At 35.9% G+C, this 16,397-nt stretch overlaps 1 pseudogene; it reads left to right on the top strand.

Annotated features, from left to right (window-relative positions):
- Positions 1-12,181: 12,181 nt before the first annotated feature.
- On the top strand, positions 12,182-14,958 carry LOC105977011 (uncharacterized; annotated as a pseudogene).
- Positions 14,959-16,397: the final 1,439 nt, after the last annotated feature.

Here is a 16,397-nt window from a genome sequence, read left to right on the forward strand (position 1 = left end):
TCTGTGCTTTGAAATTTTGATTTTTAGCTAGTTGCAGGCCATTTATTGGAGTCGATGGTTGTCATTTAAAGGGGATAGATAGAGGAGTGTTATTAATTGTTGTAGGGTGTTGATCCCTCAGATCTAGGGGTGGAAATTGGAACGGAATTTCTAAATTCCACCAATTTCGATCTGAAAATATCTGTTAAGTGTATATTTATACACTTAATTGTACCTTTTAATTGGAGCTTTTGATGTGTTTTTACGATAATTGGTGCTTAATATGGTTATTATTTGTATTTTAGGTGCAAATTGAAGAATTGGCAACTTTTGGGGTGAAAACTTCAAATTCGGAGAAAAAGTGGGCCAAAAGTGAAATAATCAGAATTCAGAAGATTTGAAGACCGCGCGGCCGTGCGGGTTTTAAGCTTATATTTCACACGGCCGTCCGGATTGACGTAGGGGCACAGTGAAGGAAGTTTAATTACACAAGGAAACCCGCCCTATTATATTTTTGCACCCTATTTAAAGGCCAAAAGCACACAATTAGATGGATCTTTTTACAAGCAATCGAGGAGCAAGAGAACGAAGACGAAGACTTGACGAATCTTCATCCTAGTTTTCCTTTTTACTTTTCTTTTCTGATTTTTATGAATTTTCATATTTTTATTATGCTTTTCGTTAAGAACATGAGTAGCTAAGTTTTTATTCTAGGATTTTATTGGAACCCTATGTGGTAATTCGAACCTATTTTTCTACTTTTATGCAAGTTTAATTCTTCGATTATTTCTTCTATCTTGATCTTATTTAGCGCATGAACGTAGCTAATTTATGTTGCTATTTGTTATTGTTAGAATTGATTGACAGATCGTTTTAATAATTAGAACAGGGATAGAAGAGCCTTCGAGTAGTTTTTCACCGAATGTGTGTGTTAATTGCATGTATTATCGTAGACATACAGATAATACCTTAGGTAGCCGTTTACGAGACTTGTTATTTAATGCTTTATTTATACTAGGTTTGCATAGACATATAGTGAATCTTTTATGAATAATAGGCTTATAACGCAGCGACAGCTGGTTATGAGTAATTTCGTGTCTTGGGTTAATAATCGAGAATCGTAACTTGCATAATAGGAGATTAATTGGGTGAAGAATTATTGCATAGGGGGAAGATAAAATCCTAGATCCGTTTTATATTGATATTCTCTCGTGTTTAATTGCTTTCTTAATTAGTTTAATTTATTTAGTCAATTAATTTGACAACTCTGCGTAGGCTGGATAAAAATCGTAATTGTGAAGATTTGGTACATAGGATTAAATAATTTGCGTATTCCCTGTGGGATCGACATCCGACTCTCACGAGTCTACTTTACTACTTGTTTGCGATACGTGCACTTGCGTGTTGGTATTTAGCACCCAACAAGTTTTTGGCGCCGTTGCCGGGGAATACGGCTAAATTATTTATTTATCCTAATATTAAATTCAAGCAATTTTTCTTACTTCAGCCAGTTATTTATTTTATTTAATTATTTTCTCTTTTATTTTGTTTTAGGTACCGTTTATGCGAAGAGGACACGACACGAGCTTGCTACCTCTCGACCCCGAAATTGAGCGAACGTTTAGGCAAGCCAGGAGAAATCAACGGTTAGCTCAAAACGCTCCCGCAACAATGGAAGAAGAGATTAACCGTGGGGGAGATAACCAAAGGCACCCACCGAATGCGGTGAGAGAAATCGTCAACGAGCAAGAGCAACGCCAGCTAATTAATCCACCACCTCGTCAACGAGCACTGCATGAGTATACCGTTCCAACGCTCAATGGGTTTCAATCAAGCATCCAGCAGCCCCCCATTGAAGCCAACAATTTCGAAATTCGAGCGGGACTCCTCACTATGCTCCAAAACAATGGATTATTCAGCGGGTTGGCTCACGAAGATCCACATCTCCACTTGGTCAACTTTCTCGAAACGTGTGACTCGCACAAGATGAACGGAGTAACACCCGAAGCACTGCAACTCCGCCTGTTCAAGCATTCCTTACAAGGCGCAGCCCGAGAATGGTTACAAACTCGCGCACCGCACTCCATCTCGTCTTGGGCCCAGCTAGCACAACTCTTCATGAACACATACAACTCCCCAACAAAAACTGAGAGAATCCGGAGAGAAATTCAAAATTTCATACAAGAAGCCGGTGAAGCATTATTCGAGACGTGGGAGCGGTTCAAACAGTTAGTAAGGAGGTGCCCGAATCACGGACTTCAAGAGTGGCGCCAACTGCAAATATTTTACGATGGGCTACAAGATAACTCGAGAACCGTGTTCGACTCTGCAGCTGGAGGAATGTTCATGAGTTTGACTTACGATGAAGCATATGAGCTTTTGGAGCGAATCGCTAGAAATAAATACATGCGGGCATCGGATCGTCGAATAGCGGAGCAGTCAAGACGGGGGGAATTTTGGAGATAGACGGAGTCACTGCAATCACGGCCCAATTGGAGAAGCTATCGAAGCAAGTAGCGGCTTTGCAGACTCAGCAAGTCCATGCAGTCCAAGTTCCCGACCAGCGCGTAGAAGAAACGGAGTCTCTGAATTATGTGCATGACACCAACCGACAACAGAGGAACCCGTACTCCAACACGTACAATCCGGGATGGAAGGATCACCCTAACTTTGGGTGGGGAGGAAATCAGCAAGGGCAAAGGCAAGCACCACCTCAAGGTCAACCACCAAATTATTTACGACCAGCTCCCGGATTCCAAAATCCGCCTCAAGCTCAACCTCAAGGTGGAGATCTCGCAAATATATTGGCGCAATTTATGACAACCACCCAAGCCTCTATCCGAAATTTGGAAACACAAATGGGTCAACTTGCAACCCAGCTAACCGCGAGGCCATCGGGAGCACTGCCGTCGAATACAGAAGATCCTCGGAAGAACAACGTCGAGCAGTGCAACGCTGTGAGTTTGAGGAATGGGAGACAATTGGAGGAAGCCCCACGAAAAGAGAAGCAAGACACGGTGATCGAGAAGCCGAGCGTGATCAGGGAAAAAGAAGCAACTCACGAAGAACCACTATCATCCCTAGTGAAATCACGAGCCCCTCCAATTCCATATCCTCAGAAGCTTATAAAGAAGAAGCTCGATGCCGATTATCAAAGATTTTTGGACAAGTTGAAGGAAATCCACATAAATATCCCGTTTATTGAAGCCCTTCAAAAGATGCCAAAGTGGGTGAAGTTCCTCAAGGATCTCGTGACAAAGAGGAAGAAATTGCAAGGGAACGAGATGATCCAACTCACGGAACAATGTAGTGCAATTCTTACACGGCCCCTTCCACAAAAACTCGGCGATCCAGGTAAGTTCACTATCCCTTGTACTATAGAAGGTAAAAATTTTAGATCGCTTATTGATTTAGGTGCTAGCATTAATCTTATGCCTTATTCCACTTATAAAAATCTTGGGTTAGGTGAGATTGAACCTACGGCTATAACTTTGCAATTAGCCGATAGGTCTTTGGTTTACCCAAAAGGTATTTTAGAGAATGTGCTAGTAAAGGTGAACAAATTTATCTTCCCGGTTGATTTTGTTGTACTCGATGTAGATGAAGATAGGGAGATACCTCTTATTTTAGGGAGACCGTTTTTAGCCACTTCAAAAACTCTAATTGATTGTGCTAGTGGTGACCTTACAATGACGGTTCATGATGAAACGATCAAATTTAATGATTTTTGTGCTAATAAAAATCCATGTGATAATAATGAGTGTTTTACTATTGATCTTATGGATTTTACAAATCATGAAAAATTTGATGTTTCAATTTTGGACCATGGGAAAGCATCGTTGAGTGCAGGAGATGACGGCGGAAAAGGGAATCGGAAGGAGCACGCGTATTGTGCGGACTCAATTTCAACGCCTCCGAAAGATAGTCAAAAGAGTTGGGGTGCTAACGGTGATGAACGTGCAAGGAGGATGTGGCCACCTAAAGAATCAAACGAGCATTATCGTGGAGGGGAATTCAATCGCCAAGTGACTTCGGTCACGTTAGCTTGAACAAAGAAGCAGACAAAGTTCGGCTGAAGACTGTAAACTTAGCGCTTCTCGGGAGGCAACCCGAGCTTTCGTTTTTCTTATTTTATGTTATTTTAAATTTTTAGTTTTGCTTTTATTTTATTTTATTTTTCTGAAAAAAAAAAAAAAAAAAAGTTTCAGGGGCACTAATAAGAAGTTTTTATTTTGCAGGGACCTAATTGCAATTATTCACACGGCCGTCCGAGGGGAAAAACGGGCATATTAAAAGGGGTTTTTCCAAACCCCAATTTTCACAATTCCAACTCCTCTCTCTCTCCTAAATTCGAACCCTAACCCTCTCGCTTCGAAAATTCTTTTCTTTTAAAATTTTCACCTCAAATTCACCAACCACGCACACATAACGCATAATCTCGGTGGTTTGTTGTTGATCTGCGCAGGGAGGATTCAAGAACGGTGCAATTTCCCGCACCGATTCTTGAGCCGGTACCCGAGCTATTGGAGGATGACGAGGAGGATGATGCTCATGCACATGGTGGAGTTGGTGAGCAACCTGGCGATGGTCCCGACGCTTAAACAGGTGTTTTCTATCCTTAAACTTTGGGCGAATCACATTGAGGGCAATGTGAATTTTAAGTTTGGGGGTGGTTGATTACTTGTTTTCATTTATGTGCGCTTTATTTGTGTTTTATTTTTTATTTTTTAGTTTGCATGCTTTATTTGCGTTTTATTATTTCCGTTTTATTATTTGCTTTGAAAAAAAAAAAATTCGATGCATCGATGAATTATGATGATGGGAGATGGTCAATGTTTGATGATGAGATTACTTGTTTTATGTGATAAGGAGTAGATATTTGTTTAGCTTTCGATTCAACGGAACGTAGAAGTGAATTATTGCTAGGAATCACACCTTGTGCATTGCTTTGGTTGAATGTTTTGCATTTTAAATTTGGAATTTATTTGTGCTCAATCATGCTTTGTTCGGTTTTAAATCTCACCTTATGACATTTATGTACGAAGTGTTGATAGTAAGTGAATTGGGATATGATTTGGGCCTTCTTTGAACCGTTTGAGCCTTTCAAGCCTACCATTTTTGTCAAATTATCCTTAGAACCTTGATTTGAGCATCGGAGAAAAGGTGTTCTTTCTTTTAGCCAATATGTAGAAGGTAGAAAAGTGGAGATTTTTGAATAATTATCCCTTGGAGGTCGGTCGAAAAATTCTTATAAGATCTTTCTTCTTCTTCGAAAAAAAAATATATAATAATAATAATAGATATATATGTGCATCTTCATATATATATATATCTAAATTTTTCGATTCGAAAAAAAAAAAAAAAATAGAAGAAGAAGAAGAATAGATTATAAGGGAGAAATAAGGACTAGTTGTTGAATTGTGTTGAAAACTCGATCCATTGCCTCAAAGGCAAAAGTGTTGACGTGTGAATCTTGGGGAGTCGAGTTTATTAAAGTCCCTAGAGGTGATTTCATTGTTTCAAACGCCTATCGTTCAAATTTTGGCGTAATCACCTAAATTCAAGAAAATTAGCCACACATTCCCATATTACCTACCTCGGACCAAAGAGCCTAACAATTGAAAGCCACAAAGCCCCAATGATCCCAATAGCTTATTGTTCAATATTAGTTGAGTAAAATAATTTGGTGAGTATTTGGAGTCAAATATATGCATGTAAGTATAAATTCTCTCTATTTTTAACTTGCAAATATTGGATACTTGAAGCAATTGTGTGATTTGTAATTTTTGGTAATGGTGAGTGACTAAGTACCGTTGAATGTTAAGCTTGCGAATACTTAGGAATTATCATCATAATTGCAAGTTCTGAAAACGCGAAGTTGACCAATCGATCTATGTAATGAGATGTATGGTTTTGTTTTGTGCTCTTAATTTGATTTTACTTGAGAACAAGCAAAAGTTCAAGTTTGGGGGTGTGTTAAGTGTATATTTATACACTTAATTGTACCTTTTAATTGGAGCTTTTGATGTGTTTTTACGATAATTGGTGCTTAATATGGTTATTATTTGTATTTTAGGTGCAAATTGAAGAATTGGCAACTTTTGGGGTGAAAACTGCAAATTCGGAGAAAAAGTGGGCCAAAAGTGAAATAATATATCAGAATTCAGAAGATTTGAAGACCGCGCGGCCGTGCGGGTTTTAAGCTTATATTTCACACGGCCGTCCGGATTGACGTAGGGGCACAGTGAAGGAAGTTTAATTACACAAGGAAACCTGCCCTATTATATTTTTGCACCCTATTTAAAGGCCAAAAGCACACAATTAGATGGATCTTTTTACAAGCAATCGAGGAGCAAGAGAACGAAGACGAAGACTTGACGAATCTTCATCCTAGTTTTCCTTTTTACTTTTCTTTTCTGATTTTTATGAATTTTCATATTTTTATTATGCTTTTCGTTAAGAACATGAGTAGCTAAGTTTTTATTCTAGGATTTTATTGGAACCCTATGTGGTAATTCGAACCTATTTTTCTACTTTTATGCAAGTTTAATTCTTCGATTATTTCTTCTATCTTGATCTTATTTAGCGCATGAACGTAGCTAATTTATGTTGCTATTTGTTATTGTTAGAATTGATTGACAGATCGTTTTAATAATTAGAACAGGGATAGAAGAGCCTTCGAGTAGTTTTTCACCGAATGTGTGTGTTAATTGCATGTATTATCGTAGACATACAGATAATACCTTAGGTAGCCGTTTACGAGACTTGTTATTTAATGCTTTATTTATACTAGGTTTGCATAGACATAAAGTGAATCTTTTATGAATAATAGGCTTATAACGCAGCGACAGCTGGTTATGAGTAATTTCGTGTCTTGGGTTAATAATCGGGAATCGTAACTTGCATAATAGGAGATTAATTGGGTGAAGAATTATTGCATAGGGGGGAGATAAAATCCTAGATCCGTTTTATATTGATATTCTCTCGTGTTTAATTGCTTTCTTAATTAGTTTAATTTATTTAGTTAATTAATTTGACAACTCTGCGTAGGCTGGATAAAAATCATAATTGTTAAGATTTGGTACTTAGGATTAAATAATTTGCGTATTCCCTGTGGGATCGACATCCGACTCTCACGAGTCTACTTTACTGCTTGTTTGCGATACGTGCACTTGCGTGTTGGTATTTAGCACCCAACAATATCCAAATTTGGAATTTGTTTTTTCATTCCGATTTCCGATTTTTCAGATTATTTTTTGAACGGAATTGGAATTACATATAAAATTATTGGAAATTCCGATTTCCAATCCGATTTTATTTTTGAAATATATAATGTATGATATATATTATATAATATATATATATATATATATATATATATATATATATATATATATATATATATATATATATATATATATATATATATATATATATATATATATATATATATATATATATATATATATATATATATATATTGTATTTCTGAATTGTTTTTCTATTCATATTTCGTAAGAACTATGTTTGCTTAGATAAACCGATTATGTTGTTGTTACAAGTGTTTATATTTTATTTTATTGACTTTTGTTTTGGATTCTTGCATTTTGTCGGAAAATTACGAAAATAATAGGAAATAAAATCTTAAAATTACTATTATTTCCAATTTTGGAACTAAAAATTAAGAATTAATGCAATTTCCGAAAATTCCAAAATCCCGCCGATTTCGAGGTATTCCGGAATTGGAATAGATTTTGAAATTCTGATTTTTTTTTTTAACGGAAATTGGAATCTATTTTTAACTTCCGAAAAAAATTGGAAAATTTCTGAAAAAGGTATTTCTTATCCATTCCGTCCGATCTCCACCCCTACTCAGATCTGATCGCTTTTGGGTAAAAATGTTTTTCTTCAAGCGTCTTTTTCACCGGGAGTTACTTTTCCTCTTAGGATTTCCCACAAACAACGCCAATGATTTGTTTTTATCCTTTGTGAAGATGATGACAAGAGTGACGATGCTGCCAACAAAGACAGAGGAAAAGACTGCCAACAATGGCAGATGTGGATTTACAGTAGCATATCAAGCAAAAACATTTTGTAGAGAGACAAAGTGGGATAAAATCACCAAGAAATACCAATGTGATGGAAATAGCAGATTACCAAGTACCAACCACATGAAGATTGGCAAGAGGCCGGCAAACTGAAGGAGAAAAAGACACCGAAAAAATGAAGGCCGGAGGGGGGCTTAGGCGGCGGCGCGTGGGTTAACGGCGGCGGAAGGTGGTGATGCGTGGGGCTCACATGCGCGATTTTTCGGCAGCGAAAAGGACGGATGGCGCAGATCGGCGGCCAACGAAGTGAATGGAAGGGGTGGTGAGAAGAGAGGCGGCGGCTGAGAATATGCATATTCGCGAGATGATATTTTGGCGGGAAGGAGGAAAAAAACCTAGGAATTTATCCCGGTTAGATGCTATGTTAAAACTAATGAACAATAAACATAGTAGAATATTTTATGTGTATTCTTCTCAAAAGAATAAAGCTAAACAAGAAGCCAATTACAATCAAATCTGTAAATTACTTGATAATCAAATCCCATAATTATGGTACCCATATTTATTAATATCTAACCATATCTCATAATTACGGTACCAATATATCTTAACAGTGACTGTGAAGAAAAATTTGTATAAAGAAATTTGGTGTTACCGTGAAACGTTATTACAAACATTAACGTCAATGTGAAAAAATAATTGTAAAAGAATCATGTTAATATGCAAATAGATGTACTATGAAAAATAAATAGATTCTTTAACAGCAGGGGAGGGGAGGGGGATGGCAGCGAAAATAAAAAGAATAGCGGTGCACCGACGGTTACTGGCGGCAGTTTTCAAAATTGGGACCAGTTTGAAAATTGGCTAATAGGCTAAATTGGATTTGGGACTTGATAAATGTAGAAGGAATTTTAGTAAATATATGATATTGTATTTCAAAAATCAAAACTTAATTCCACCCCATCTGTTGTTGTTTTGTTTTTTTTTTTTTTTTTTTTTTTTTTTTTTTTTTTTTTTTTTTTGTTTTATAATAATATATTGAGGGGAAATGATGAGTACAGGACAACTTTGAGTAAATGTAGGACATTTTTAAATTCAATTTTTATCCATATTTTAGAACGTATTTTAGTAGCTATAGACATTTTAATATAAAATTAATTCGCATCCAATATTTACCATTAACTATGTACAGAACTACATTCATTCTCTACAATTTCTAATCTCAAACATATCTGAAGAAACTCTTTAAATTCGTTTAAATTCGTTTATACTACAAAATATTTTGTTTGATGGAAAATATTCAATATAATCGACTTCTTTAAATATACCGAGATGATCCTGGTCCAAATTATTAATAAAATTTATCTATGTTATAAAATCTGACATAGAAAACAAAAAAAATGGAACTTTGGCACAAAAAACATGAAACCTTTTTCGCGCCGAAATGAATTTTTTACCTCACTTTCAATCTCACTTTCAGGCGTATCATCCTCCAAAACCAATAAATTCATGTTCTTAGTGGTTAATGATGATTAATTGTGTGATAGTTTTCCATTTTTATGTCGATGGATATTTATAAAAAGGAGTTTGAATAAGATGAGATATATTATGTTTGAATTTTTAAATAAAGTGTCTACGTTTACTGAAGCTCTTCATGTGATATTCTGCCAAAATAATGTCGTTAAAAACTCCTAAAAGAAAGGGATTTGACGAAATAAGATGGAATATATATTAGCTTTTGATTTTTTAAAATAAAATATCCTACATTTACTAAAACACGTCCTGCATTTATCACCACCCTTGATTGAATTTGGAGCATAGTACATTGAAAAATGAGACAAAATTTCACGGGGCTAAAATCTATTTTTTCGTTAGTTTTTGCGCGTACATCAGATGTGCAACAATGATAATTGCTTCTGAGACAGACATGCGTCTGTCGTAGACACATAGACAACAAAGTTGTGCCTCATTTATACGCAACAACAAAAAACTTGCACCTATCATAGACACATTTTTTCTGGTGTTGTAAATCTTCATATGTCAATTTTTTTAACCAAAGTTTGTATTTTAATATAACAAAATCTACCAAATAACTCTTTATGATATGTAAAAACTCTATTTATTGAATTTCAAGACAATTTATGAACAAACTTCAACTAAAAATAGATTTCAACAATATAATAAAAAAATAAAAAACATGTTTGAAATTAAATTTCAACAACATTAAATGTATTAAGTGTAGATGGAAGAACACAGTTGTAGGATTTTATATTTAGAATCAATATTGGAGGGATGATAAATGGGTAAAAAGGGTTCAAAGTTAAAATTAATAAATTATATTGAATTTACTAAAAGTGGTCCAGAATTTATCGGTTTCAAATTAGATATTTTAGCCATTTTTTTTGTCTTTTGCTAATTTTGTGTTCTTTTAGGTAAACAATGTTTTGTTTTTTAGACGATTTTGCAAAGGGAAAATTAGCAAGACCTCCCTCATTTGGAAAAATTATGTGAGATAGAACCCCTCAAATAAATAATTTGAAAAAACTCATTTTTCTTTAAAATAATCCTCTTCACAAATTTAAATTGTCTAATGTACTCTTCAAGAACCTTAATCTCATTTTTCATTTCTATCTTCTTAATTTCACACTTCTCTTCTCTCTTCTCTCTTCTTTCTTCTTTGCTATTTGTTTTTCTCTTTTCTATTTTCCACTCAAATATCTCCAAAATCTTTGGTTTCTTCATTCTCGATCCAGAGACGAAGAACAAGATCAGTAGTCGGTGCCGTTAAAATGATGATCCTTCTTCTCCTGGAGAAGTCGTGGAGGAGGCTATTGGGGACGACGACGGAGATGAGGAGCGGGACTGGTACAACAACTGCGGGTGGTGGTGGCGGCGGTGTGGAAGAGGAGGTGGTCGATGTTGGAGGGGGACATGACGAATCTGATGGCGTTGATGGTGTGCAGATGGTGATGGTGATGGTGTGGTGTCGCGACGTTGGGGTGATGATGGGGAGCATGTCTAGGGTTCTTTGGGTATATTGAACGGAGGAGGGCGGTGTCGGAAGAAATTCGCTGATGTTGGATCTATAATCGACTACGTCCAAGGTTTAATGACTACGTTTCAGTAGTCGATTAATTATGGTTACAAAATAGTTGGTTTTCGTGTTTTTTAGTTGTTTTTGTTGTTTTTTATGGTTGGTTGTTATTGTTTGGACTCTCTTTGTTGAATCGTGTTGGGTTTCATTGACGACGTTACGTTGTTTTTGTTACTTTTAGTAGTCAATTTCATTATTCAACAACAATTTTAGTAGTCAGTTCCTTAATCGACTATGCTTTAATTGATAGGCGATTAATACACCTGACAGTGGAAAAAAATGAAAATAATGAAAATAATATTTAAAAAAAAAATAAGTAGAAAATAAAAATTAAATACAAAATTAATTTTAAAAATAGAAAAATAAATGAGAAATGGGGATATGAGAAGTGGAATAATATAGCGAAATGACAATTTTAGAATTAGAGAGAAGATGACAAAAAGTATAAATTTATGACATAGTGAAATATGGATTGACCAACCCTCATTAGGAGAGTTGGTACTTAGGATTACCAATAGGGTAAAAGGTCTAGGGTTCGAGTCTCATCTCCCCTACTTTCCCTTGTAAAGGACTTGAATTTCCTAAAAAAAAAAAAAAAAAACAGGTTTGGGGTTTGAGACCGAGTCCCCCCTCCCCTACCTTCCCTTGTAAATGACTTGAATTTCCTAAAAAAACAACAATTATGGATTGACCATCTCTCTATTAATGAAAGATTTTAGGGGTTTTCTTAAAGGACAGATGGCAAATAGGTCATTGACAAAGACACTTAATTAGAAGAAAAAAAAAAGATATCCTATTTTTTTGTCTTCCAAATAAATTCATATCATTCAAACTTATTTATAAGAGTAAAAAGCAGTTTGCCCCCTAAACAACTATGGGCCGATTTGCACTTTACCCCCCAAACAAAAAAAATTTGCACGTTTTTACCTGAACTCATTAATTCGTTGCACGGTGCCCCCTAAACTAATTTTTCCGGCAATTTTGACCGGAAAGTTAAAACATGTGCCTTGCACGTGACATTTGCAAGGCTATATTCGTCCATTCACTTACATCTTTAATATTAAATATAAATTATTCTTTAAAAAACAAAAAAAAATTAAAAATTAAAACAAAAGAAAGAAAACAAAAAATAAAAAAATATTGTCTTCCTTCTTCCCGTCCACCACCCCCTCTCGCTCTCTCTTTCCCCTCCCCCACACACACGCAGCTTATCACAGTCCTGCTTCAGGACTTCATCAATGGAGAATTTCAGCATAGTCGCCACCAACCCATATTTTAATCCATGTTTTTTCAATTGGAACAAGAGATAACAACCCAACACCAACTCTCTGTTTTTCAACTACTTTAAATTCCCCATTTGATCACCAAAATTTCACACACTCAGAGAAATCAGGAAAAATAATAAAATAATAATAATTTAAAAAAACAGAAAAAATGAAATTGGTGAATCTTGTGGCAGCACAAAAGCCACTGTTGAATGGGCTGATGAAGATGGCCGGAATTACACCACACACCGTCGAAATCTATCCCGGCACCGTTATGAGCATCTGGTTCCCTTCCGAAACAATCAAGAAACTCAAAACTAGTTCAAAGAAAACCACCGCCGCCGACGACGACGGCGGCTGCAAAACAGCAAAGCCCACGATGCCGGTAGTCGTCCTCGTACACGGCTTCGCCGCCGAGGGAATAGTGACGTGGCAGTTCCAGGTGGGTTCGCTGGCGAAGAAGTACTCCGTCTACGTGCCGGACCTGCTCTTCTTCGGCGGGTCGATCACGGATAACCCGGACAGGTCGCCGGCGTTTTAGGCGGAGTGCCTGGCGAAGGGGCTGAGGAAGCTGGGAGTAGAGAGGTGCACAGTGGTGGGGTTCAGCTACGGCGGAATGGTGGCGTTCAAGATGGCGGAGATGTACCCGGAGATGGTGGAGGCGATGGTGGTCTCCGGGTCGATACTGGCGATGACGGATTCAATAAGCGCCGCCACGCTGGAGGGGCTGGGGTTTTCTTCCTCGTCGGAGCTTCTGCTGCTGGACTCCGTCAAGGGTTGTAAGGCGCTGCTCAATGTCGCCGCTCATAAGAAGTTGAAAAATACAAAATATTTTTTTATTTTTTGTTTTCTTTCTTTTGTTTTAATTTTTAATTTTTTTTTGTTTTTTTTAAAGAATAATTTATATTTAATATTAAAGATGTAAGTGAATGGACGAATATAGCCTTGCAAATGTCACGTGCAAGGCACATGTTTTAACTTTCCGGTCAAAATTGCCGGAAAAATTAGTTCAGGGGGCACCGTGCAACGAATTAATGAGTTCAGGTAAAAACGTGCAAATTTTTTTTGTTTGGGGGGTAAAGTGCAAATCGGCCCATAGTTTAGGGGGCAAACTGCTTTTTACTCTATTTATAAATAAGGAAAAATATTTTATGTATACCGAAATTACCCCAAACTCCTTAAAATCCTAATTCAACTCCAATTTCATGATTTACACCACAATTTAGACCAATTTCATCAATTAATTAATTTTGACTACCTCGTCGATCTCCAGCGTTGATTTTTTTTTTTTTTTTTGAATTTTTTTTTTTTTATTGAATTTTTTTCATTATAGTACTGTCTCAGACAGTAATATAGCAGTAAAATATAGTAAAATTACTTTCTCATACAAGAATGTTAGGTAGAGTAATATTAATGTATTAATTAATTTTATCATCTTGGCCTGCAATAATTTTGTTGTTAACACAGTAATTTTAAAAAAATTAAAAAAAAAAAGTCAACGATCGGCGGTTGATCTGCCGAAAAAAGAAGTTCAAAAAAAAAATCATACCAGAATCCGACCGGAAAAAAAATCAGAATATTTTTTCAAAATAATGTGAAAACAGGGATTAATATGATATATTTTATTCAAATTCGGGACCAATTCATAATATTAATGAAGTTAAAGTGAAATGAATAAAAATTATATTTTGAGAAGTATTTAAAACAGAAGACATATGGATAGATTTAGTTGCGAAATACATAAAATTTCTCTTATTATGGGCATATTTGCTATTTGTCTATCAACTTTACAAAAATAATTACTATCTTAACTGAGATTTGCCCACACCAATTTTAATCGACTATCTTAACTGAGATTTGCCCACTCCGATTTTAATCCAATTTCCGAATTTTCTGTTTTCAATTTATTTTGGTCTCCCCTAATTTGAAATTCACTCCGACTCCATCGTTAAATTAAAACCTAGAAATTCAAATTGTCAAAACCCCCAAAACCCTAAACACAGAATCCTTTTGCAGACATATCCATGGCTTTGCGGCTTCAACATTTCAGGCAAGTAATTTCCCTCTACAAACCCAATTGATTTTACATATTGCAAAGATGATTTGCCGAAAGATCACATCTTTAATTCGGAAGCACTGTTTTTTGGGATTATGCGAACCCCATGTTTCTTCCACTTTCTCTCTCCACTTTTTCTCTACTCTGAACGGAAAGCAAACTACAGTCTTCGATATCTTGTTGCACAAACACCATTTTTCTCCTGAAGTTGCTTCATTAGCTTCCTCACATCTGATTCTCCGGCAAGTAATTCTTCTCGATACGGGGAAGTTCGATATGTCGTCTATTGTGAACAACCGGATGTCTCTTACTTGCAGCATCGAGAATCGGTTTAAGCCTCGCCTGAAGATTTTGGGGATTCTTGAAAGTAAGGGTCTCATTAAGTGTTGGCCTAGTCTCTCGACATTTTGCATATTGACCGATGATAATTTTTTTAAGAAATTTATTGGCCCTAATTTGAATCAACTTTTGGCCGAGTCTACATCGCAAACGGTTATTGGCAAAAAGAAAAATTAGAATCAGGGATTGAATCGGAAATTTTCATTTTGATTGTAGGGTTAAGATTACGTTGTTCGGACCATGTTACTTGTATTTCGTTTCACTCCTAATATTGTTCAGATTTTGGAATTTTTTCAGGACAAAACTAAAAAAAAAAATCGACAGGAAAGATTACATTTTTGTGCTTTATTTTTAATGCGTTTCATGTTCCTCAATCTCTAGCATCCAAGATACAGGCATTTTGGAAGCCATCAGGGATTGTGTATTCACCTGTTACATTTTCTTCTCTCTCTCTTTTTTTTTTTTTTTAATTAAGGGTCTATTAGATATAACCCCCTTAAACAATCAAATAATAGGGGTAGACCCAAATTTGAATTTGTCATTTTGATAAAAGCCCAAGCTTTTCGTAATTACATAATTACCCTCAATCAAATCCCACAAATCCCGTTACTTTACCTTTTGAAATAATATCAAATCTCTTCCTATTTTCCCGTTAACACACTATCACCCCAAAACCCACTATCAAATAAACTGCAAAAACCTCCCTGAACCACTTCCCGGTACGGCCGATCGAAAGGGGAAGAAATCTGCATTGCCGTGAAACGACGATTTTCGTGGACTCCGAGCAAGCCGCCGTAGGTACGTCTTCGCCGGTCGTTGCATCGCTATCGTCCATCGATTTGTTCATATGTTTTGGCTAAATCGACTATCACGTTTGTATAATTGCAGATCTGTTATAATCGCATACCGAATTCGAGCACTAAATCATTGATATTGCAACAATTGATGGGCAGGACATCCACCAGAAGTGATATCGTCGTTGCCCGCCGTCGCCGTCGCCGTCACTGCTCCAATCTAGGGTTACTCAAATCTAGGATTACTCAAATCTAGGGTTTTGATAATTCTTCGGCCCATAGTTGATTAACGTGATGCATAGTCGAACTACATCTGTATTAATATACTATCCCATATCATTTAATAGACTATCCCACTGGTATAATTTTACTATGGATCTTGTTAATCGACTATGGGCCGAAAAATCATCAAAACCCTAGATTTGAGAAGTGACGGCGGCGGATTTGTGTTTTAAAATTAATAGACTATCTCATATCTTTTAATAGACTATCCCATGATTCTAATTCGACTATGGGTTTAGTTAATTGACAATTGGAAAAATAATAATATATATGGAAACTGAATAATATGTTTGTTTGAAATACTAATCAATTAGGGTAATTTTCCTTATTATATGAAAACGATTAGGGTAAATAATAATATATATGAAAAAATAATAATATATATGGAAACTGAATAATATGTTTGTTTGAAATACTAATCAATTAGGGTAATTTTCCTTATATCATGTAATAGACTATCTTATTGATCTAATTCGACTATGGATCTCGTTAATCGACTATGGATCCCGTATTATTCAACCACATAGTATATTAATAATT

This window comes from Erythranthe guttata, chromosome 3 (assembly GCF_056151865.1).
Source record: "Erythranthe guttata isolate IM_541 chromosome 3, IM_541, whole genome shotgun sequence".
NCBI classification, from domain to species: Eukaryota; Viridiplantae; Streptophyta; class Magnoliopsida; order Lamiales; family Phrymaceae; genus Erythranthe; species Erythranthe guttata.